The sequence below is a fragment of the Triturus cristatus genome, chromosome 6 (genome assembly GCF_964204655.1).
Source record: "Triturus cristatus chromosome 6, aTriCri1.1, whole genome shotgun sequence".
Lineage (NCBI taxonomy): Eukaryota > Metazoa > Chordata > Amphibia > Caudata > Salamandridae > Triturus > Triturus cristatus.
The window spans coordinates 1,681,899,158-1,681,922,722 of record NC_140589.1 but is presented as its reverse complement, the minus strand read 5'-3'; the positions used below and the strand labels follow the sequence as shown (position 1 = coordinate 1,681,922,722).

Here is a 23,565-nt window from a genome sequence, read left to right as displayed (position 1 = left end):
CATTTAAATGAGTGCAGAAGGTCATTCCGGAAGGAGATAAATGTTAAAAGGCAGGTTTAAAGGTAGGATTATTTTTAATATGGCTTAATTTATCTAATGAACTTGCTCTACATCAGTCTAAAGGATTGTGTTCAGCAATAAGAAATGAATGCATTCATTTTCTGTTGTGGGATGTCTGTTGGCCATGTGTATAAGCATATGCATGTTACAAGGTCTTGGCATGGCTACCTTCACTAGCTTCAAAATCAGCAGCAGATTGAAGGAGATCTAATGTCTCCAGCTTATCACATACAGTATGGGAAGACTTCTCTTGAGATGAAAGTGATTTGCGACAGCGTCTGGGAGGCCAACTGTTTACATAAAATGCAGAAATGATTAACGGCAAAAATAACATGAAGGATGATCATTACTGTATCTATAGATCGAAAATTATTGACCCAAGGTGAAATGCCTCTTTCTTTAAACTACAGTGTGAGAAACACTCTAGTTGAAGACCTGTTTTCGATCAGAATCTGCATACACTGGTCATTATTAATGCAGTCATACTCTTAGATGCATTAGCGGAACTTGAAAGTGTTGATCATAACTCCCCCAGTTGAGTGCCAGATGATCAGAACAAATACTGTTTTTTGCCTTCTCTAACCTTAGACTGCTAAAGGTATGTGGCTACCCTTTCTTTTACATCAGCTGCACATGTTCTGAAAAGAGGTGCTCAGGAAATCAGAACAAGTTACCTAACCTTTAGAAACACTCTTCAGGGTGGATAATCTAACTGCAGATATTCCATCTTTAGAATATCTCCCAGGTGTTAGGCTGAATCTAGAAAAAGTTTCAGACATCCATCACTTCAGAGCGTAAATCAAACTGTCTTTGCTGCCACTCAATAGCAACGCATGGAGGTGTAAGTTGCGTAGATTCAGATGCATGACCCTGCTCTGCTGATGCAACAGTTCTCCGGACAGCAGTCTGATCCGAGGACAAATTCGAATGAGTTCCGGGTCCCACATTCCCCTAGCTCAATCCAGGGATCCTAGGATGATTGGGCCCTCTTGTTATTGATCTACCTCAGGGCAACGGGGCTAGTGGCGGGAAGGCGTAAAGGGATCTTTTGTTCCTTTACAGCTAGACTGATTCTCCTAATGAGTGTTCCTGTGAAACTTTAACGAATACAATTGCTGACATTGTGCTTTCTTGATGAAGGCAAAATGATTTAGCCAGCGTTTTCCCCCACTGGTAAACCCAAAGATATCCGTGCACCACCTTAGGATGCAGGTGCCACTCTTGATCTTCCACGTGACGGCTGTTCAGTTTGTTTGCTCTGGCAATCAGGGACCATGTGGTTGGCGACGAGGAAGAAGTTGTAGCACTTCAAACCCCGGAAGAGACGCAAAATGTTCTGGCACAGGACCCCCACACCGCCCAGATTGTTGCAGATCCACATGGCAGTGATGTCTGACAGAACCTGCACCAGACTCCCCCAGATGGATGTCAGGAAAGCCTTCAGGGCCAGAAGAATGGCCTTTAGCTCCAGAATGGGATGAGAAATACACTCTCCACTGGAGACAAGAGGCGTAAGATTTTCACCTCCCCAAAATGACCCCTCTCGACTCATTCAGTAGCGATGCATCTGTTAAATTTGTACACTGTGGGTTGGTCGAGGGAGAGTGGCCTGTCACAGGGCAGACTGAATGTTTAGCAACCATTGCAGATTGTGGGCGATCTCTTCCAAGACCTGGATATTGTGGCAAAGCCAGCCTTGATGCTGCGCTCACTGAGATTTCAGATTACCCTGCAGGGCTCGGATATTCTACTTGCCATATTTAACAAGGAGGATGCAAGCGGTTTAGAGGCAAAGAAACCTCCGAAGCACCCTCACCTGGATCCAGGATCAAGCCCAAATCATCAAGATCGTATCCTGAATGCCCTTGACTCGTTGTGGAGGAAATGCCTTGAAAACTACTTGTGTCCAGGTTCGCCCCAATGAATGGAAGCCTCTGTGACTGAATCAGGTGGTATTCAGCTCATTTGTGGCAAACCTCAACGATGCTAGGAGTTCTGCTGTCATTGGGGGTGGTATATAACTGACTGTAGAGGGCTCACTTTCAGCAGCAGGTCCCCAAGGTATGAGAATAGGAACTCTCGACCTCAGAAGATAGGCAGCTATCACTACCACCGCTTTCGTGAACATCTTAGGGTCACTGGTGAGGCCAAAAGGGAGCATGGCAAACTGAAATGATCCTTGGCCACCTTTAACCAAAAGAATTGCCTGTGGGACTGCAGGACTGTTATATTAGCGAGTACGCGTCCTTCAAGTCCAATAAAAGCATTCAGCCTTCTGGGTGCAATCCAGAAAGGATCAGAGCCAAAATGAGCATTTTCAACTTGTTCTAATCGGCGAGCAAGCAGGGTTTATAGTTACAAGACAGTCCTGAGTACTCTTTATTGTTCTCTTGAAAAGCATGATTCCTACCTCCCGAAAAGCGTTCGGATGTGGGAGGGATATTGGGAGAGGAGAAAAAAGGTTAAGGCATGGCCTTCTTTGGACCATCTATCGGACCCAATGGATCACCAATCAGGGAGGAAGTGCTGATCCTGTTCCTCACTGGTTGGGGATGGCAGCTCAGGGCAAATGAAAACAGTTTGTTCACTGCAGCAGGGGCAGAGTAGTTAAAGGACCTCCGGGCCTGCACGCAGTCTGCCAGATCTGCTTCCCCAAAATGTCTGGGATTTCTGCTGTATGCTGTCTCTGCCTATATGTTATCTCCTTGGAACATCTCCATAATTTGCAGAACAGGTGTCAACAAGCCTTAAGGAGAATGCTAAAGCCCTGCTAACTTCAAAGCATTCCAAAGTGGTTTACACCTTCTCTACTTAGAGGTGAGACCGGTCAAGGGCACATCCATTAGTGATGCATGTACATCACCTGAAAATCTGGTTTACCTCAAACAGGTGTCTATGAAACACAACACTGGTACTGTTTAGTATTCCACTTCCCAGTAAGAACTGAACATTTTTATGGGGTAATATAAATGTAGGGATGGTGCCAGAATGATTCCGTGCACCCCAGCAGGATATGTTTGTTTATTTTTTATTTATTTGAGTTTTATATAGCGCTGGCTAGACCCGGAGGTATCAGAGCACTTTACATAAGGTTCCACAAAGTTACAAAATTACATAAGTTACAAGTTACAACAGTTACTAGAAAAACATTTCACAAATGTAGAGGATGAGATAAGAGGAGCTTAGAAGGGTGTAGGGTAAAGGGGTAGGAGGGAAATAGGACGGAGACGAAGGAGAATCTGCCCAAAGTCTGGCTGGGTAGGTGACGGCCGAGGGGGAAGTCCACAGCCCATCTCCTCTATAGCTATCAGGTAGCTCCACCGGTCAAATAGCTAAGTCTCAACGGGAAAACATTTAGAGAGCATAGGGGACAAGACAGATGGATCATAGGGGGGGAAAGGGGGTAGGGTAAAGGGGTAGGAGGTAGAGTGCGACAGAGAGACGAAGGAATGTTTGCACAAAGTCCGGCTGGGTAGGCGACGGCCGAGGGGGAAGCCCACAGCCCATCTCCTCTTTAGCTATCAGGTAGTATGTTGTATGTCATCCTATTGTCCAGCTAGCCCACAGTGCTCCCATAAACCTAGATGGGTGGCAAACTGTTTTAGCAACCACAGCACAAGTTCTACTACCTTGCTAATGTCATGTACATATGCAGGCATATAAAACAATATATATGTATATTTTCACTGAATAAAGAAAGGTTTCAGGGACGTTCTAGTTAGGCTCGCTTTTCACTCGTACAAAACCAGAGAAATTCAGCAGCTTTAGTTAGCTGAGCTAACTCACGCCTGCATTGCACTGCTTATGACCTCACACATTACATCACCCATGACATGGTCACTGACATCACTGATGACATCCAGTGATTGTTAGTGTCTTCTAAAACCTACTGAGTGTTAAATATATATAGTAAGGTAAATAGCTGAAGGAGTGTCTGTATGGGTGTGTATGTGGTGTACAGAAGAATGAGTGGGTTGGTATGAGACCGCATATATGAGTGCGTGTGTGTATAAGTGAGTGAGTGGCTGTGTGGGTGTCTGTATGGTGAGAGAATAGGTGCATAAGTGGCTGTAAAATTGCACAGGAGGATGAATGAGTGGGTGTATGGGTGAGTGCGCAGGTGTGTCAGTGGCTTAAATGGTGAATGTGAGACTGCATGAGTGGATGAATGCTGGCGCTGGATGTACCCAAGTGTCTATATTGGTGAGTAACAGGGTACATGAGTGGGTGTCCAGGTGCATGAATGTACCTGTGTGTATCTGTAATTAACAGGGTATGTGAGTTGATACATGGGTGAGTGAATGGGTGGGTGCTGTTCAAGTAAACTACTGAGTGAGGTTGTATAGGAGACTATCAGTTTGTCAAAGTTACTGTATATGTGAGTGAATCCATGTTAGTATATGTATGAGTAAGTGTGTGAGCAACTGTATGGATGAGTGAGAGGCTATATCAGTGACTATAGGTAAGTGAGTAAGAGTATGGGTGACTGACTCAGTCTGTATAGGTGTATCAGCGGTATGTGCCTTTATGTATTGATGCGAGTGCCTTTACTGTTCAGTGAGTAGGTGCAGGAGTGGCTGTTTATGTGAGTTACTGGTTGCGTTAGTGGGTGTATAGGAGAGTTTATGTGTGAGTGCCTCGACTGATCAATGAGTAGGTGTGAGAGTGTTTCTATGGGGATGTAAAAGTGTATATCACTAGTTGTGTGATAGTGGGTGTACGAGATGTTGTATAGGGAAGTAAGTGAGATTGCGAGTGGTTCACTGGATATCAATGATTTCACTCAACATGTCATGACTGATGTAATATAGGAGGACATAAGCAGTGCATTGTGGGTGAGTTATAGTTCGGTCGGGTAACTATAACTGCTGAATTTCACTGGTTTTGTAATAGATGAAATGTGAGCCCAACTATAACGTCCCTGTCACCTTTGGTTTTTTGAGTGAATTTCTAAGCTTTTAATATATTTCCTAACTATAAAGTCCCTGTAATATATGGTTTGACAATGAATTTCTAAGGTTTTTTTAAATTCTATTTCCTAACTATAATGTCCCTGTAACCTTTGTTTTTTCAGTGAGTGGTGCATGGATGATTGAATGAGTGGTTCATGGATGATTGAATGAGTGTATGAGGGGTGCATGAATGAATGGAGTACATCAATGGTGAATGTATGATTGAATGAGGGTGTGAGTTGTACATGGATGATTGAATGACCTCATGATTCATGCATGCATTACTGAATGAGGGTGTGAGAGGTGCATTGATGACAATGAGTACATGAGTGGTGTATGGATGATTGAATGAGTGGTGCATGGATGATTGAATGAGTGGTGCATGGATGATTGAATGAGTGGTGCATGGATGATTGCATGACTATGGACGATTGAATGAGTACATAAACATGGATGATTGAATAAGTGGTGTATGGATGATTGAATAAGTGGTGTATGGATGATTGAATGAGTGCATGAGTGGTGCGTGCATGAGTGGTGCATGAATGATTGAATGAGTGGTGCATGAATGATTGAATGAGTGCATAAACATGGGTGATTGAATGAGTGCTGTATGGATGATTGAGTGCATGAGTGGTGCGTGAATGATTGAATGAATGAGTGCATGAGCATGGATGATTGAATGTGTGCATGAGTGGTGTATGGTTGACTGAATGCATAAGAGTTTTTTAATAGGTTTAATAGGGGGTGTGTCAGTGTTGTAGTGCGACTATGAGTGGATGTGAGAGTTTCTGAATGAATGTGTCACTGGGTGCATAAGTGTGTCTGCAACCGAGTTTGTGAGTGCCTAAGTAAAAGTCAGGGCGGTGTCTGAATAAATATATATGGAAAATGTTACTTACCCAGTAAGCATCTGTTTTTGGCATGTAGAGCTGTAGATTCACATGCTTTGCATAGTCCTGCCATCTAGTGTTGGGTCCGGATGTTTTCAAGTTGTTTTTCTTCGAAGACGTCTTTCCAGTCACAAGTTAGGTGACTCCTCCTTTCGGTAATAGTGCCCATGGGCATCGGCTCCATTGTTAGATTGTTTTCCCCACAGAGGGTGAGAATGGAGTTAGTAAGAGTAGAATAGAGATGTCCATGCATATGTATATAACGCAAGAGAGAAACTGCAACAGGTATAGTTACCCGGGGAGTCAGGTGGGTGAATGTGAATCTACAGCTCTACATGCCAAGAACAGATGCTTACTGGGTAAGTAACATTTTCCGTTGAGGTATGTGTGCTGTAGATCACATGCTTTGCATAGACTACATAGCAGTATTCTCCCAAAGCAGTGACTAACCTGTAGCTGCTGCAGTTGTCTGAAAGAGTGTTTTAAGTACTGCCTGGCCTACCTTAGCTTGCTGTCTCGCTAACACATCTACACAATAGTGCTTGGTGAATGTGTGCGGTGTAGACCATGTTGCAGCTTTACAGATGTCAGCTATGGGGATGTTTCCTAGGAAAGCCATAGTAGCCCCTAGTTTGCGGGTGGAATGTGCTCTAGGGGGTATTGGTAAAGTTATTTTCGCTTTAGCATAACATGTTTGAATACATTTGACATTCCACTGAGCAATATCGGATTTAGATATAGGATTGCCATTGTATGGTGCAGTAAAAGCCACAAAGAGTAATTTTGCTTTACAAAATGGTTCTGTTCTTTATATGTAATATTATAACACTCTTCTAACATCTAAAGTATGTAGAGCTCTTTCTGCTACTGAATCTGGTTGAGGTAAGAACACGGGTACCTCAATAGATTGATTGATATGAAATGCAAATACTACTTTAGGTAGGAACTTGGGGTTAGTGCGACGAACCTCTGTCTTTGTGGAGTTGGAAAAATGGTTCCTCTATGGTTAGTGCCTGAAGCTCACCGACTCTCCTCAGTGATGTAATAGCAATGAGTAAAGCAACTTTCCAAGTGAGAAATTGCAGTTCACATCTATGCAATGGCTCGAAAGGTGGACCCATTAGTCTGGTAAGGACAATCTTAAAATTCCACACTAGAGCAGGTGGAAGTCTTAGAGGAATTACTCAGAGTCCTTCCATAAAACCTTTGATAACAGGTACTGTAAAAAGGGACAGATGCTGTCTATTTTGAAGGTATGCAGCTATTGCTGCGAGATGTAAACAAATGGATGTTTAGGCCAATCCGGACTGCTGCAAGTGTAGTAAATAAATGATATTTTGAATGGAAGCATCTAATGGGTTGATATGGTTGTTATTTCAATATATAACAAACCGCTTCAATTTAGCTGCGTAGCAAGCCCTTGTAGTAGGCTTTCGGGCCTCTTTAATGATGTTCATAGTCTGGTGGAAGGTTCAGATAACCAAACTATGATTTCAGGAGCCAGAACGCTAGGTTGAGTTCTTTGGGACCTGGGTGTCCTATGTCTCCATGGCTCTGTGTGAGGAGACTGGGTGTGAGATGCAGTTTTGGATGAGGAACTGCTGAGAGCTGTAACAGGGTAGTGAACCAAGGTTGACGGGCCCACCTGGGAGCTGCTAAGATCAGCGTGAGGGATGTTTGTCCGAGCTTCTGAACCACTAGTGGAATGAGTGGGAGAGGCAGAAAAGTGTAGGCAAATATCCCTGACTAATTCATCCATAGTGCATTGCCTTTGAACAATGGGTACGGACACCTGAAAGCAAAATTTGGGAATTTTGCGTTTTCGTGTGGCGAACAGATCTATCTGTAGAAAACCGCACATCTGAAAGAATGGGAGGAGAACTCGAGGGTAAAGTTCCCATTCGTGAACCTGTTGTCTCTCCCTGCTGAGGTCTGCAATTTGATTGTTTACTCCTGGAAGGTGTTCTGCCAGGAGATAAATATTGTGACGTATGGCCCACTTCCAAATGACGTGAGCAAGGTGTGACGGTTGGGGAGAGTGTGTCCCTCCCTGACTTTCTATGTAATACATGGCTGCCAAGTTATCGGTGTGGACTAGGACAGCTTTGCCTACAAGATGAGTCTGGAAGGCTTTGAGCGCTAAAAATACCGCTAGCAGCTCCAGATGATTTATGTGAGGTTGATTTTGCTTCTGGGTCCACAAACCTTGAACTGTGTGAGTGTGGAGATGCACTCTCCAACCAGTAAGCGATGTGTCTGCTGTTAGCACTGTCTGTGGAACTGGGTTGATAAAGCCGACCTATGGGTACGTTTTGTGGATTCCACCACTGCAGAGAGCGATGGGTGCAGCCGTCTACCAACACTAGATCTGTTAATTGACCCTGAAACTGATTCCACTGACGGGCAAAGCATTCTTGAAGGGGACGCATATGAAGTCTTGCATAGGGAACTATGATGATGCAAGACACCATCATTCCTAGCAGCTGCATGTATACCCATGCTGGTAGTGATTGGTTGGGCTGGAACTGGGAGATTAGAGCATGAATAGTGCAGATCCTGGCTGCATTGTGACATGCTAGAGCGTTTTGAGTATCCACCGTGGCTCACAAATACGTTTGATTGTTGGAGCGTTGGAGATGGGACTTTAACACATTCACTGTGAACTCGAGCTTTTGCAGCAATTGCAGTGTTGTTGAGTGTCCCGGAGACCCCTTGGGCAGGAACTGGCTTTGATGAGCCATTTGTTCAGGTACGGAAAGACATGAATATGCTGTCTTCGCAGGTGAGCAGCGACTACTTCTAGGCATTTGGGGAATATTCTGGGAGCAGTGGTGATTCCAAATGGAAGCACTTTGAACTGGTAGTGTTGTCCCGCTACCACAAACCTGAGATATTTGCAATGAGCGGGATGTATTGGAATATGGAAGTATGCGTCCTTTAAGTCTAGAGTAGACAAAGTCGCCTTGCTGTAGGAGCACTTGTTGAAGAGTGACCATATGAAAGAGATCTCAGTGAATATAGTGATTGAGTTTGCTGAGGTCTAATATAGACCTGAGAGAGCCGTTCTTTTTGGGTATGAGAAAGTAAAGTGAGAACACGCCCAAGCCTTGATATTGTAATTATACGGGCTCTATAGCTCCCTTTTGCAAAAGAGACTGAACCTCTTATTTCAGGAGGTGTAGATGCTCTGGTGACATTTTGTGTGAACGTGGAGGGATGTTTGGGGGATTGTCTGCAAGCTCCAGGCAATAACCAGATTGGATAATTCCTAAGACCCATCTGTCTGAAGGTATTGTATGCCAGACAGGGAGGAATTGACAGAGATGTCCCCCGACAGGTGTGGAATGATCGGAGGGAAGGGGAGGGAAGTCACTGTTTGTTTTTTGAGGGGGAGGTGCATGGTGTGAACCTTTACCTCTCCCCTAGCCATTATTGCCTCTAAATCCGCTTTGAAATTAACCTCTTGAAGAAGATGACTGAGTGTTACCTTTATATGATGTAGAGGTGTTGTGTGGCTATATTTTTGGGGCCCCCGTAAAAGAACCTCTATTAGATGGGGACTGCAGGGCTCCCATAGATTTTGCCACGTCTGTCTCCTTTTTCATCGTTTCTATGGAAGTGTCAACAGGACCAAAGAGACGCTCCTTATCAAAGGGTGTGTTTAAAATAAGCCTGTACTTCGGGTTTAAACCCTGAAATTCTAAGCCAGGCGTGTCTTCTTAGCAAGACACTGCTGTTGATTGCACGAGCCTCAGTATCAGCTGCATCTAAAGCGCATCTAATAGATGTGTTGGAAATTAGCTTTCCTTCCTGAATTAGGTCATGTGCCTTAGACTTATGTTCATTAGGTAGAAATTGGAGCAATTGTTCAAATTCGTCATACTGCGCTCTGTCGTATCTGGCTAAGAAAGCCTGGGTATTGGCCATACGCCAGTGATTGGCTGCCTGTGCAGCTACTCTTTTCCCTGAGGCATCTGTTAATTTAGATTTCTTGTCTGGAGGAGGGGCATCCCCCGATGTTTGTGAGTTTGTCCGTTTACGGCTATAAGAAACCACTAAGGAATCTAAGGGTAATTGACCCTTAATGTAAATTGGATCCGCTGGTGCAGCTTTATACTTTTTATCTACCCTTCGTGTAAGGATCCGTGCGCCAAGGATAAGTTACTTACCTGTAATCCAATTTCTCTTCCATCTCATCAATAGTCATACGCACTGAATAGTCCCGCCCACGTGCGGGGACCCCGGAGCAATAACAAATTATATGCATATACCCACACACACACACATATATATATATATATACACACACATATATCCAATATATAGGTAATATGCATAAATATATACATATGCAGCCTAAAAAACATTACTCGGCTCAAATATGCCACAATTGCATTGTAAAACTTTTACATTTGAAATAATAAAGAAATAAACACCATGATATTTTCATGATGCAGATAAAGAAAACTGCTTTCAGTTTGCTTTGAAAAAACAGCCTTTATTTTCAAAGGTAAAAAAGGCAAGATCAAAAAGGGAGATTAGCCTAGAGAGGCTGCATATAGAACAGTTGGAAAGAAAAACTGCCGCCGTGCCTTTAAGACCTCCAGGAACCCCCAGGCTCCCATCATGCACCACAGGTGACAGGTCAGTTCTTTTTGTACGGCGTATAACAGTGTAAACACAGCATGGGTAACATATATATATTTCAAACATCCAGACCTAACACTAGATGGCAGGAGTATGCAAAGCATGTGATCTACAGCTCACATGCCTCGAACAAGTATTTATTTTTTTACATTCTACCAATAACCGCAAAGTCGTCTGGAAATCACTGCAGCGTTACATAGGGGCCTTGCTGACGGTCACGGTGTCATTGCGAGGATTGCACATGGTCAAAAATATTACATTTGAAAGACTTGTGACACCAAGACCCTCATTTCTCAAATATGGGGTCAGAGTATCTCCACCCTGACATCTTAAATCACCTTTTACACATTTTACAGTCTCAGGAACCATTCCCCCAAACCATAAAATGGCGGCTGCAACTTTCTCTTCATATTGCGGCCAGCCAATCACAACATTACTTGCGGCTCGTGTGGTTACAATTAATCGTGTTGTGTCTGCGAAAAATTCTCTGAGAAAGAGATCACTAACTATTTCGTCTTCATTTTCTCAAAAACTAATGAATGGATTTACACTAAATAACAAAAAGCACTATCTTCCAAACAAAATCTAGATTTCTGCCAAATTTGGTATGTCGTCGTCCAGTGGTTTGGGCTGTAGTCGTGTTGGCGAGTCCTATGGGAATTAACATTGCAAACACAACCTTTTTTCAAACCCATTTTTCTCAGCCCCCACGTCACAAATCACCCCAAAACTTTCAGTGCGCAAGAATCACCAGGCAAGTTTTTGGGGAAAATTTAGCGAAGAATTGTCAAACGGCGCCAAAGTTATAGGCAAGTCAATAAACGCTTTTCCTATGGAAGCATGGTCATAACTATACCGCCGTCAACACACACTGGCAGATAAATGGGTCTTTATTGTGCCATGATACTTTATTGAAATGTTCGACTGGCTTTATTCATGCACAATGTTTGTTATGGCTCTTTTTTGACGGTTAGTTTTCTTGTATGCATTTCACTTTGCACTGTTCACCTGTTCCTCACAAGCACTCTGTTCACTTTGCACTCTGAGTACATTATGATCAATATTTTATGCTGCTTTCAGTTATATATTCAAAATTGATCAAATACATTTGATTGCTAATTATGTTGCCATATTTTATTTGTGTTGTCACAACCTAGTGATTAATACAGGTTTTCTTACTGATCCACTATGAGACATTGTTGCACGATATACATTTTAACCAGGTATCAGCTGGGTTTATGGGTTACTCCTGTGGTACTCATTCTTGTGCTCGAAGGCATACAAATACCACGCTGTACATGAACTGTAAACTAGCCCCCTTAACCATTAAAGCAGTGGCTTGCAGGTTGTAGTTGAAGTAGCATGAATAGTGTTTTATTCAACCTGAGAATATTTGTTATGTTATGGAGATTTGTAGGGTGCAGCTGATCACCTGTAAGGGCATCCAGGCATCAGGAGGAGCGTAGGTCTAGAGGTGCCTTATAGTTGAATCAAGGTATTCAGCTTCTTGCGGAAGTTGAGGAGTGGAATGGTGTTCTGGATATGGAGAGGGAGCTCATTCCCGCTTTTGGCCAAAATTAAGGAGAAAGCAGAACCTCCTGTGGATATGTGCGTTCGTGCGAGGCAGAGAGAAGTGGAGTGTAGGTGCCTGGAGTGTTGGTAGAGTTAGAGTCAGTCACTGGGGGTAGGCTGGTGCTGTGTTGTGAAGAAAATTGTAGGCATGGGTGTGGAGCTTAAATATGAAGCATTACTGGATGGATAGCCAGTGCAGTTCTGCGAGGTAGGGAATGATGAGCACCCTTCTGGGGATGTCTAGGATGAGTCTGGTTGCAGTGTTCTGGATGGATTGCAGTCTGAGTGAGGTCTCTAGAGATGTCGACATGTAGTGCGTTGCTGTGGTCGAGTCTGCTGGTGATGAGGGCTTGGGTGACTGTGCATCTGGTGTGCATGTGGAGGCATTTGAAGATTTTGCAGAGGATGTGGCAGCAGGATGATATAACGGCATTGACTTGGTAGTTCATTGAGAGTTTTCAGTCAAGGAAGATGCCAAGGTTTCTGGCATGGTCTGTAAGGATGGGCAAAGGACCAGAGTTGGTTGGCCACCAGGAGGAGTCCTTTGCTAGTACGTCTATGCAACAGAGTTTTGTGAAAGTGGAACATGCGCCCATGACATGTTTCGGCTTTGCAAATGTCAACCAACAGTGGGTTAACCAATGGAGTCCTTGTGCCCACATGCCAATACACCTTAAACTTTCCCTACTCACAAGGATGTCTTACAACGTCGAAACCTTCGAGAAACTCGAAGTTAAAACCACAGGTTTCCCCTACGCCAATGCAGATGAAAGCTTCAACTGAACGTTTGATGGGGTGCTTTGGCAGCCTTCAACTTCGTTTTAGTTGCCAGAGCCCATTGGTCCTTATGAATTGGTGTGGGAACTGTTTAGCAGTGATCAACAAACACAAGGAACGTGCTGTGGCATTGCTTTACTTCAAGTGGTCCAACTCAAGAGTCTGCCTTCTCACCTAAAAGACGTGACCCATCAAAGGTCATATCCATTACGAAGGTGTGTACATCACTAGTACTAACTGCCCTCCCCCAGGCAATCTGTAGTATCCAGACCTACAAGGATAACATTTTATTGCAACTAGTCCATCATGCATAGTCTGGGCCAAAGAGGCCCTAAGGTTTTCCAGAACTGCTGACATCTCGCTGCTTATGTCGCATTGGGCATGTGTACAGCAACCTAGTAACAAACAGCATTTCTGACCACAATGGTAGCCTGGAGGGGAGAAGCACATGCTTGTTATAAGCCTCAATTCCCTTGGACTCCCTATCCTAAGAAATGGATGAAAATGAGTTGGGATTCAATTTACTGGTTGAGGCCTGTACAACCTGACTTTCAGGAGTAGGATGTTTGGTTAGAAAGTAAATCACCATATGTCTGACATATGGCTACTTACCTATTTGTGGGTGGGCAGGGAGAGCAATCTACTGGTAAGGGTCTTGTCAAAAGAGAGCAAGGGTTCAGAAGTAGGTAGGTCAGGCTGTAAAATATCAGGGCATTTGTTTGAGTCTTAAGGCAGAGGTAAATACAGTAACTCATCTGCATTTTCTTCTCATGGTGGCAAACTTTGAGAGTTAAGCCCTACTTCAGGACAGGAGTCAAGCCACTGACATCTTGCAAATCTATGTAGTGATGGGAGATGATCACCGCTGTCATAGCCAAAAACAGTATAGAGCCTCTATTATCGAGCATGACGAGGCACAAACAAAGGGACAGAATCAAAGTTCAACCGGTTACGCTTTTTTGATTTTGTAGAGACATTGGTCAAAACTGAGCATAAGTTGGGTCTGTGTCAGACAGCTGTACCAAATTGTCTTCTGTTACTGGTGACGTAGGTACTGGCATCAATATGAAGGGATAGGCGCAGACCCTAGCAGCAGTCTGTACCAGTGTTTGTACGCTGCCTGTAATGGGTCACCAGAGGTCAGAAGGTGCCAAGGATGGTTCTGCCTGCGGTACCTCAACTGCGTGCCCTGTGATTCTTTGGGGACCAAGGCCACATTCATAAGGAGCTAGAAGCACACCAAACCAATATTAGCGAGGTGTTGCAACTGGGTTCTGTCACTTTATATGGCCAAATGTTTTGCTGTTTTGATCACCCAGTTTTGGATCTTTTACTGGGGGGTGAGTCTCACTACTTGTGTCCCACAAAACTGTAATCACATGGTGAAATTACTGTGTTTACCGGCAGTGTACACCTTTTAAGATAAGGCCGCTGTGGGTAAGAGGCACTTGCCTGGTTACACATGTGCATGCTGCACGTGTGACACTACCATTGTGTGCGGCCTGGTAAGTGCACACAAGAAGCCTGCCGCAGAAGGTTTTCTGCAAGGTTAGATGTTGACCTGAGACAGGCCTTACAATATCAGTGGGCACTCATAGGTAAAGTCAGTATAGTTTACCGGTTTACTGTTTTGTCTAGAGCGACGATATATATTAGGGGAAATCTAGAGTGCAGTTTTGCTTGCCCATGGCCTGCGAAGTCCCGTAGGGTAAGAAATAGGATGAAACATGTGCGCCCAGTTTGAATACGCAGGTCCCAAAATCATAAATTACACTTTATTGATCGGCTAAATTTTAATATTTCTCTGGCTCACCAGGCCTTGTGTCTTCCTAAAGAGCCAACCAGAGGGAGCAAAGGCCTAACAACACAAAACGAGCAATTAACAGTGCTACACCGAGCTCCTGAGGAGGAAGGGATGGGGAAGAAAATATGAATCTTTTAATAAGCTGTCACACAGTACCAGGGTTGGGCAGCTCAGGCCTACTGACTAAAGGAGGAAGCCCAGACAACTGGAGGAGGGTGCTCCCCTTTGAAGTTTTGGTGGGAAAGTCCATGGAATTGTTGTAAGCAAGGGGTGGAGCTGAGGTCCCCAGAGGGGATGTGAACAATGACTTCTTGACAGTACCATCTTGAATTGTCCTAGCGTGCTTTGCAGGAGGGTTGGGGCAGGGAGGAGGGGTGATGTGGTACAGTGTGATTGGCCAGGGATGTCTGGCTTCTAAACTTTCCACCCTCATTTAAAAATGTGTGCACATGCACATGAGAATGAGAGTTGTTGGGACAATAGAATTGGGCAGCAGCCATCGACAACAGGAAGGACAAACCCCATGATGCCTTAATGCACTAAAGACTCAGCCAACAGCTGACCCTCCAGGCCAGAGGGTCTCTCCAGAACGAGGGAAGCAAGCTGGTTCACTTTTCCCCCCTAAGTACCAGTTGGTGGAATATCTAGACTTCTGCGCCCAAAAAGAAGGAGGAGAGGTGCGACCAAGAATAAAGTCGGCACAGGGAGCCAGTGGAACCAGCTCCCTGCAAAGTGTGTTGTAATTTAGACCAGGAGGCCTGCTGCAAATGTTCATGGCCCCTAGGACTTGCCGCCAGGAGTAAAATGAGCCCAAAGGATGTCAAAGTCAGTCCAACAGAGCCCAAGATATGCATATTTAAAGATGGGCCTATTCAAACATGCCAGAGCCCAGCAACGGAGTGTATGGGTATTTGCTGCTATTCTCTTGATTTCCACCAGGGAGGACCAAGCCACCAAGGGAGGAGTAAACCTTTATTAAACAAATTGCCAAGGGGAGTGGGTGTGAGTGGGGCTCCCTCTACCTTAACTGAACTGACCCCAAGGGTCGGGTTATATCAAGAAGGGAAACACAAGTTGATGGACGGAGTACTGAAACCATTCAAACACTCACCCCTAGTCAAGAGATCTGGGTTAAATCCATAGGTTTTTTTTGCTCACCATGCCACCCAGTTTGGACCCAGTCATTTACACATCAGTCTTGACACTGCTCCCCATTGGAACAGTCCAGCCCGAACTGCCAGGTCACGATTAATTAAACCCAGATCTGTGACTGGGAGGTGAATGTTTGACAATGTTCAGCATTCTGTCCATCACCTGTTTTGTGATGCGATCTTACTGACCTTGTCAGTAAATTGCTTTCCTTGCTGCACAGCTCTGCCTGGTAGCTGTTGCCCCAGATCCTTCCAGGTCCTCAATTCGAGGCCTGTATCCCTGGTGATCCAGTAGGGAGCATCTCTGCTCCTGGTCTCTACCCTCTGTTTTTCCACTTTCTGCCCTTTTTGCTTCTCTGCTTTTTTCACCTTTCTTTTTAGGTCTCGCCTGAGCCAGCGCATGCACTGCTCTGCGAGACATTTAGTAAGTGGGTTTTCAAAGTGCTACCCCACGCTTTTGCTGGCCTCTAGCTTGCGGTTACAAATGCAGCCGCCATCTGGCTTCCTGTAATGGCATTCCACACATCGCTCGATCAGGCGCCATCTGGCTTTCCTTTCGAACTCTCCTCCCCCTCCCCCACCACAGAGCGTGTCCAGATCTTCCCGCTGGCTGCTGCTGCTCCTGGCACCATCTGGCCACTTTCACTTTCAGGGCCGCGCGGCCCCGTCACTTTCACGGCCGACCGCGCGGCCAATGCTTTTTAAAAATTATTTCCTTTTAGCGCACGCCTCCTCGCTCGCACCTCGGCCCGTCATTGCTTCTGTCTATGCTCCTATTTAGCACTTTTTTTTTAAAGTATGCCTGTGCTACCCCTCCCCACCACAGACCGCAAGCTGGCTTGCCCGGGCTGAGATAGGCTGCCAACGCCCGGGTTGTAACTGCTTCATCTCAGGTGGACTGGCAGCCACGGTGGAGCTATCACCAATGTAAACGCAATACATATCTGTCGCCAAATAAGGGAACACAGCTATGTAATTGTAATTGTTGGCAGCTTCGGCCTCCATACATTGAAAGGCAGATGGCCTCCATGACATGCAGAGATGCCAGGTTGGTGTCTGCGAAGCATCATTGAAGTTATCTGAAAGAAGGGATGGGAGCCGAGGTTTTCTTTTCAGGGCTCACCCTTTTATTAGTTTGGCCCATATTTCAGGCTCCCAGCCCACATGGCACTCCAAGGGGGACAAACACCTTTTTATGGGAAAGAAAAGTCACGTTTGCATGTTACAGGATGAAGTTTAAAGGCTTGAAATCCAAAAGAGCTTTTATTTATTTTTTGTATGTTTTCCTGATATCGGGAGATTCACTGGGGTGTCTTAACTCTTAAATCCAGCCCCAACAAAAACCTCATGCTGATCCTTGACACTAAGCCTCTTTTATCTGACCCCTAAGCCACCTGTAATCTTATGTATCACTTTTGCGCACCTTTTCCTAACTTTTACCCTATGCTAAAAGTAACTGCGCTTAATTTGAATTGAATTTACATGCTTGAGCGTATTACCGACTCCATATCTAATAGGCACTTTGGAATCTTGTAACATTTTCTATGATTGGCTGACGTGCGCCGAATGCTCCAATCCTGGGTCACCTTATACATTACCAGTCCCACCCACTTCAAGACGATTTTCAGAATATGGTTTACCATTGGGTCGACTTTTATGCGATGCGATCCTGAAGTTTTGAAATTGTGTTCGGGTGGACATTAAGCGGAATTCAAGGACGACCCCTGTAAGTAGTGGACAGGTGGTCACCTATTTCCTTCGCACTGAACAGTATATGTTCGCTTATAAAACTAAGGGTATGTAATATAATTCACAGTTTCCAAATGTAATTTTAGAAAGATTATATACGATTTAGCCAAATGTTATGTACGTTTGTATGCCCAGAGTCACACAATTGGGTAGTGCGGAAGGTAGGGTTTTCGGCCACACAGCCTCCAATTCCTCCAAAGAAATTAACTCCTCTTCTGCTTGGCTTTAAACGACCCTGTGTGCCATTTGTCGCATGTTTGTTCTTTGTCATCAGTTCGTTTCTCTCTTCTCACCAACTGTATCTCTTTTACTGTTTCGTAAACTATTGCCACTCACTCGTGTGACTTCTACTGTCCTCACAACCCACTCTTTTCTCGCCCTTTCTCCCCTCTGTTGTCTCTGTCTTTTGCCACCCTCGGTGTCTCTATCTTTGTCTCTTGTAATCTACTTTCTCTCCCCTACTGTTACTGGCAGTACTGTCACCCTCTCTCACACCTTCTCTGCCCCCTAGTCTTCAGCCCTTCTTCTCGTCATATATCTAGTTTTTTTGGATTCTCTCCTATATTCCTATCCATCACCATAGTCCGATTTCAGTATTTCCTCCTCTAGCTTTATATTCTCTTTCCCCTGGAGCTGTTTGCATCTACTGTTTGTCCACCCAAACTATTTTTCTCATATCCTTATTCTCCCTCATTGTCCCTCTCCCATGGTCAGGTCCCTTCCTTATTTGTCTCCCCTCTAACCTAGTACGTGCGCGCACCACTGCCTGACGTGCTTGTCCTTGCTTGCGGCTGTCTTCTACTTTCTCTTTCCCTCTGTATCTCCCCGTCTCTCTTTCCATATATTTCTTTCCTCCAAGTGTGGGTCTGGTTGAAATATCTTCACTCCTCTCATGTATAATATTTTTGGTCTAGGCAATGGCTGTATACATTGTATAAAAACCTGTCTGAAGCTCTGATGCCTTTAACATCTATGTAATGCACGTCTTCCAGACATGCGCTATAACATCTTACTAAAGATCCTTCCAACAACATCTATCAGTTAGCACAAAACAGTTATTGTTTGGGCGAAAAGGAGGATTGTTTTCAATCAGAATGTAATTGTTGCTTTCCAGATCTTAAGTGAGATGGTCTTCTATTCAGTGTATGTCACACACACAGCTTAAATGCCTGCCACTGCTACTGGTCTGTTCTTCATGTAGGGAAGCAACAAAGTCCTTACTCTTTCCAAGATAGTACTGCTTTCATTGACGTAAACACGTCAAACCACCACCTGCTTTGAAGTTCTAAAGTTTATTTCCATTTTTCAAAGCAATGTGGAACGAAGAGATTGAAAACAGTATGTAACCGCTGTCAATGTACTCGTCACATTATTGTCTTTCGAAAATGTAGTAAACCTTCAGGTCTCTGTCAATCTCTGTCAATCTCTGTCAATCTCTGTCAATCTCTGTCAATCTCTGTCAATCTCTGTCAATCTCTGTCAATCTCTGTCAATCTCTCTCAATCTCTCTCAATCTCTCTCAATCTCTCTCAATCTCTCTCAATCTCTCTCAATCTCTCTCAATCTCTCTCAATCTCTCTCAATCTCTCTCAATCTCTCTCAATCTCTCTCAATCTCTCTCAATCTCTCTCAATCTCTCTCAATCTCTCTCAATCTCTCTCAATCTCTCTGGTCGGTCGATATGCTAGCTGTTTATTTGGGAGTAGGACGTAGCTGAAACTCAACAGTTACTATGTAAACAAGCATTGGCATAGCCAATGGATCACGCCATGGGGACCTTTTAAGTGTTTAGCAATGCAACGGTTGATGTTGTTGCACCAAGGATATTGTGCTGCATAACTAAATACTTATAAGGTCCCAAAAGCGAGACCTATTGGCTATGCCAGTGCTGGTTATCTATTACTGGTTTCTTTTCGCTTTCTCCCATTTGTCCTTTTTGTGTGCCTATTTTCCCTTTCCCTTGCCACTGCTTGTCCCCGTGGCGCTGTTTTCCCATCTCCCAGCAGTCCAGCCCTCCCCAAACACTACTTAATGGCAGCTGCTGCGCGGTGAAGGAGTGATCTTACTGTCAATGAATTGCTTGCCTCGCCACACAGCTCCGCATGGTAGCTGTTGCCCTCTGACATTTCCAGGTTCTTAGATCGAGGCTGGTATCCCTGGTGGTCCTGTGGGGAGCATCTCTGATCTGCTGCTGTTCTATGCCTCATCATTCTGCCGTTTTGGCTCCTCTGCTCTTTTGTTACCTTGCTTTTAACTATTACTGCTTTCTTTTCACTTTCTCTCATTTCTCCTTCTTTCCCTTTTCCTTGCCGCTGCTTGTCCCTCGCAGCCTGCTCACTCAAGCACAGTTTTCCCGCTTCCCAGCTGTTCAGCTCTCCTCAAACACTACTTAATGGCAGCTGCTGTGCGGCTGCGCCGCTGGCGTGCCAAAGGCAATCTCATCCGCGCCTGGACCAAGCCCAGTGCCACGGACCCTGGTCCTCGGACCAACCACAGCTACGACTTCAGCACCCTCTATGCACTCAAATCCAGATGATCCACTGCCTGCCACCTTGCATCACTGAACAACGAAGACCTGTTCACCTGCCGCAACTGCGCCTGCTCCTCTCTCCGCACACCAGACCCTCCGACTGCACAAGCCTTAAGAAGCAGACCCGACCTCCTCATATGCATCCTACTCAACACACGCTCCCCCAAAAGACACGCTGTGGAGATCTGGGAAGTGCTCAACTCCATCTCCCCCAATGTTGCCTTCCTCTGGATGAAGCACATCTTAGCCCTGGACATTGCAACCGCCATCCCAGACTGCTACAAGGACTGCAGCAACCGACCAGGAGGAGGCATTGCCATAGTATACAAAAACACTGTCCGCCTCACAACCAGCTCAGACAACAACTCACTCGACATGGAGTACCTCCACTTCCAGGTCCAGAGCAACCCAAACACCCCCCCCCCCCTCTATGGCACCCTCATCTACAGACCTCCCAGACAATGCCCCCCATTCAGCAAAACGATAGCCGAATTAATCGCTCACCACACTCACGCCTCAAGTGACTTCATCCTCGACGGCGGCCTCAATTTCCACATGGACAACTTCGACGACCAAAACACCTCATCCCTACTGGAGAACCTCACCACCATCGGACTCAAACAACTGGTTACATCTCCAACCCACTCAGCAGGACAACCGCTCAACCCCATCTTCTCCGCAAGCAACATCTCCATCCGCCACATCTCCGAGCCATACTGGATAGACCACCACTGTGTCTACTTCTCCTTAACCAGACCCGCAGTACGATCCCACACCCACCACGACCTTCGCAGAAGATGGAACAAGGTCACCGAAGACCAGCTCACCATCTCCCTCAGTAAAACCCCACCACCGACATCCACAGACAAAGACACCTCAGCACGCAACCTCCACCGTTGGATCTCAGACTGTGCCAACACACTGGCTCCCCTCAGGAAACCCTCATGCAAGCAGCCCTCCAAAAAAGCCAGCAGGTTCTCACTTGCACTACAAGAGCCCAGGCACACCTGCAGACGGCTCGAGAAAAGAAGGAGCAGCAGCAAGATCATACACACGGAGATCATGGTAGACCGTGCAGCCTTCAAAGCCGCTGTTCCCGCACACCACCACTTCATCAGAACAACAAAGAAAGCAGCAAACCGGAATGCATCAACGCAAACGCGCACACAAGCAAAGAACTCTTCACCGTGGTCAAAGAATTTGCCAAACCCAGCAGAGAGACAGCAAACATTCCCCTCTCTCAAGACCTCTGCGACAACTTCACCAGCTTCCACCACGGCAAGATCACAGAGACTTATGACAGCTTCGCAACCAAAGACCCACCCACCCTCAACCACCATACCCAATGGCTCCAGACCCCAGCAGGACACGCTCAACTACACCATCCTCGCCTCCGACACCCTCAGGATCATGAAGAGCATCCACTCCGTAGCCCCCTCAGATCCCTGCATTCACCACATCTTCAACGGAGCAAGCACCTCCATCGCACCAGAACTCTGCGGCACCATCAACAACTCCATCGTAGGAAGCTTGCTCTGTATATACTATACCAAAGTAAGGTATAGTGTGCACGGACTCCAGTGGATCCCCAGAGGTATAGCAGAGGTTAAAGTAGATAATTCCTTACTCTCTTTTGTGGTAGTGTGGTTGAGCAGGCTTATCAGAGCTTAGTGTTAAGCATTTGTTGTACATATTCAGGCAAGAAATGTCACGCACTCAAAGACTGAATCCAGACCAATTGCTTGCATAAAATATTTTGTTGTTTTATTTCTAGAACCAAGATTTACTTAGTGTGATAAAGTGCCATCTTTCGTGCATGGTATGCTCCCACTTTTTTGAATTGCTGAATGCCCTTTGACTGAGTGTGCCCTGGGCTTCTGCCAATGAGGTACCCAGGGCCTATGTTCCTTCCCTAAAAACTGTGCTGAAACCTAAAACCCCAATTGGCAAACCCTGGCCACATGTCAGCCCCTGGTAAATGGTACACTAGGTACCCAGGGCCTTGTGACCAGGGAAGGCCTTTAAGGGCTGCAGCACTTATTGTGCCACCCTTAGAGGCCCTGTACTCTGACACAAACACACTGCCCTTGCAGGCTGAGTGTCTGGGTATAGGACAAAACAGAGTTGACATGGCACACATCCCTGTGTGTCATGCCCACAACATACACTGCCCTGGCATACATCAGCCACCCCCTCTAGCTGGGTGCCCTATGCCAGTGGTGTGGGTACAGGTGCATGAGCCCTGTGCCCCTACAGTACCCAGGTCCATTCGTGGGCACTGTAAGTGCAGTGCTGCCATTTAAGAGTATATGGTGCTGGGAGATCGTCAAACACAAACTCCACAGCACCATGATGGCTCCACTGAAGACTGAGAAGTTTGGTATCAAACTTCTCACCACATTAAACCCGCACTGATGCCAGTGCAGGATTTAAAGGACAATGCACGACAGAGGGCATCATAGAGTTGCCCCCTGAGCCTAACCTACAATCCACGTCTGGTCTGAGGGGCTGTCTAGGCTGCCACACAGCAGACATGTTGCTGGACCCCTGGTAGAGAGCCATCTGCTCGCCTGGGCCTGCAACAATGCACTTCCTGGGCGAGGTGCTAGGTCTCCTCCCCCAGGATGGGCAGGGGAAGCTTCAAAGGCATGCCGCCTTTGTGAGCTTCTCCAGGCCACTTGCTGTACTCAGCAACTTGCCCCTACCGGTTCTAAACCCCCACTCTGGCGGGAGGACAGCCCGGAAACCCCAAGGAAGGACAGGGGAGGTGCCAGCCTCTGCCAACCCCACCCCTCAGGTAGGGGAGGCGAGGTGAAGCACATCTCCGGGCTCTCGCCATCTTGAAGATGGGGAGCCCTGCCCAATCAGGACTAGGCCACTGCCCCCTCCCACAGGAGAGTGGCAGGATAGGGGGTGTACCCACCCCAGGGCAGGGACCCAGTCTTCCCTGCCCTTTACCTACCTGTAACTCCCCTAAATTTAGTATTTAGGGGCACCCTGAACCTTCCTTCCTTAGATTCCAGATTCTGACACAGCAAAGAAGATCAAGAAGAAAGAAGACCTCCCATGCAGCTGCTAAAAAGAGGAAGACACCAACTGCTTTGGCCCCAGCCCTACCGGCCTGTCGACCCTCGAACCTGCTCCTGCTGAATCCAAGCATCTCCCTTGGCCAGCAACCTCACAAACCCCGGAGGACCTGGCTACCTTGTGACTCTAAGCATCTGGGACTCTCGCGAGCAGCGGCACTGCTCAAAGCAAGTAACTGACCCCCCCCCCCTCCAACCGCAATCAACAGAGGGTAAGATTTCCAGACACCAAAAGGCACCCCTGCACCTGGCGCCCCGCGGCCCCCTGTGCCCAACTCCTGGGTACCTACCTATCCTCCAAATATCCAACTTACCTCTCGAAGTGGTGATCGCACCTGAAGAAT

At 46.0% G+C, this 23,565-nt stretch overlaps 1 protein-coding gene across 1 annotated transcript in view; it reads right to left on the bottom strand.

The window, feature by feature from the left end:
- The window catches only part of PPP2R5A (protein phosphatase 2 regulatory subunit B'alpha), a 730,770-nt gene that overhangs the window by 296,936 nt on the left and 410,269 nt on the right, over positions 1 to 23,565 (bottom strand). The gene's annotated exons all lie outside the window — the stretch shown is intronic.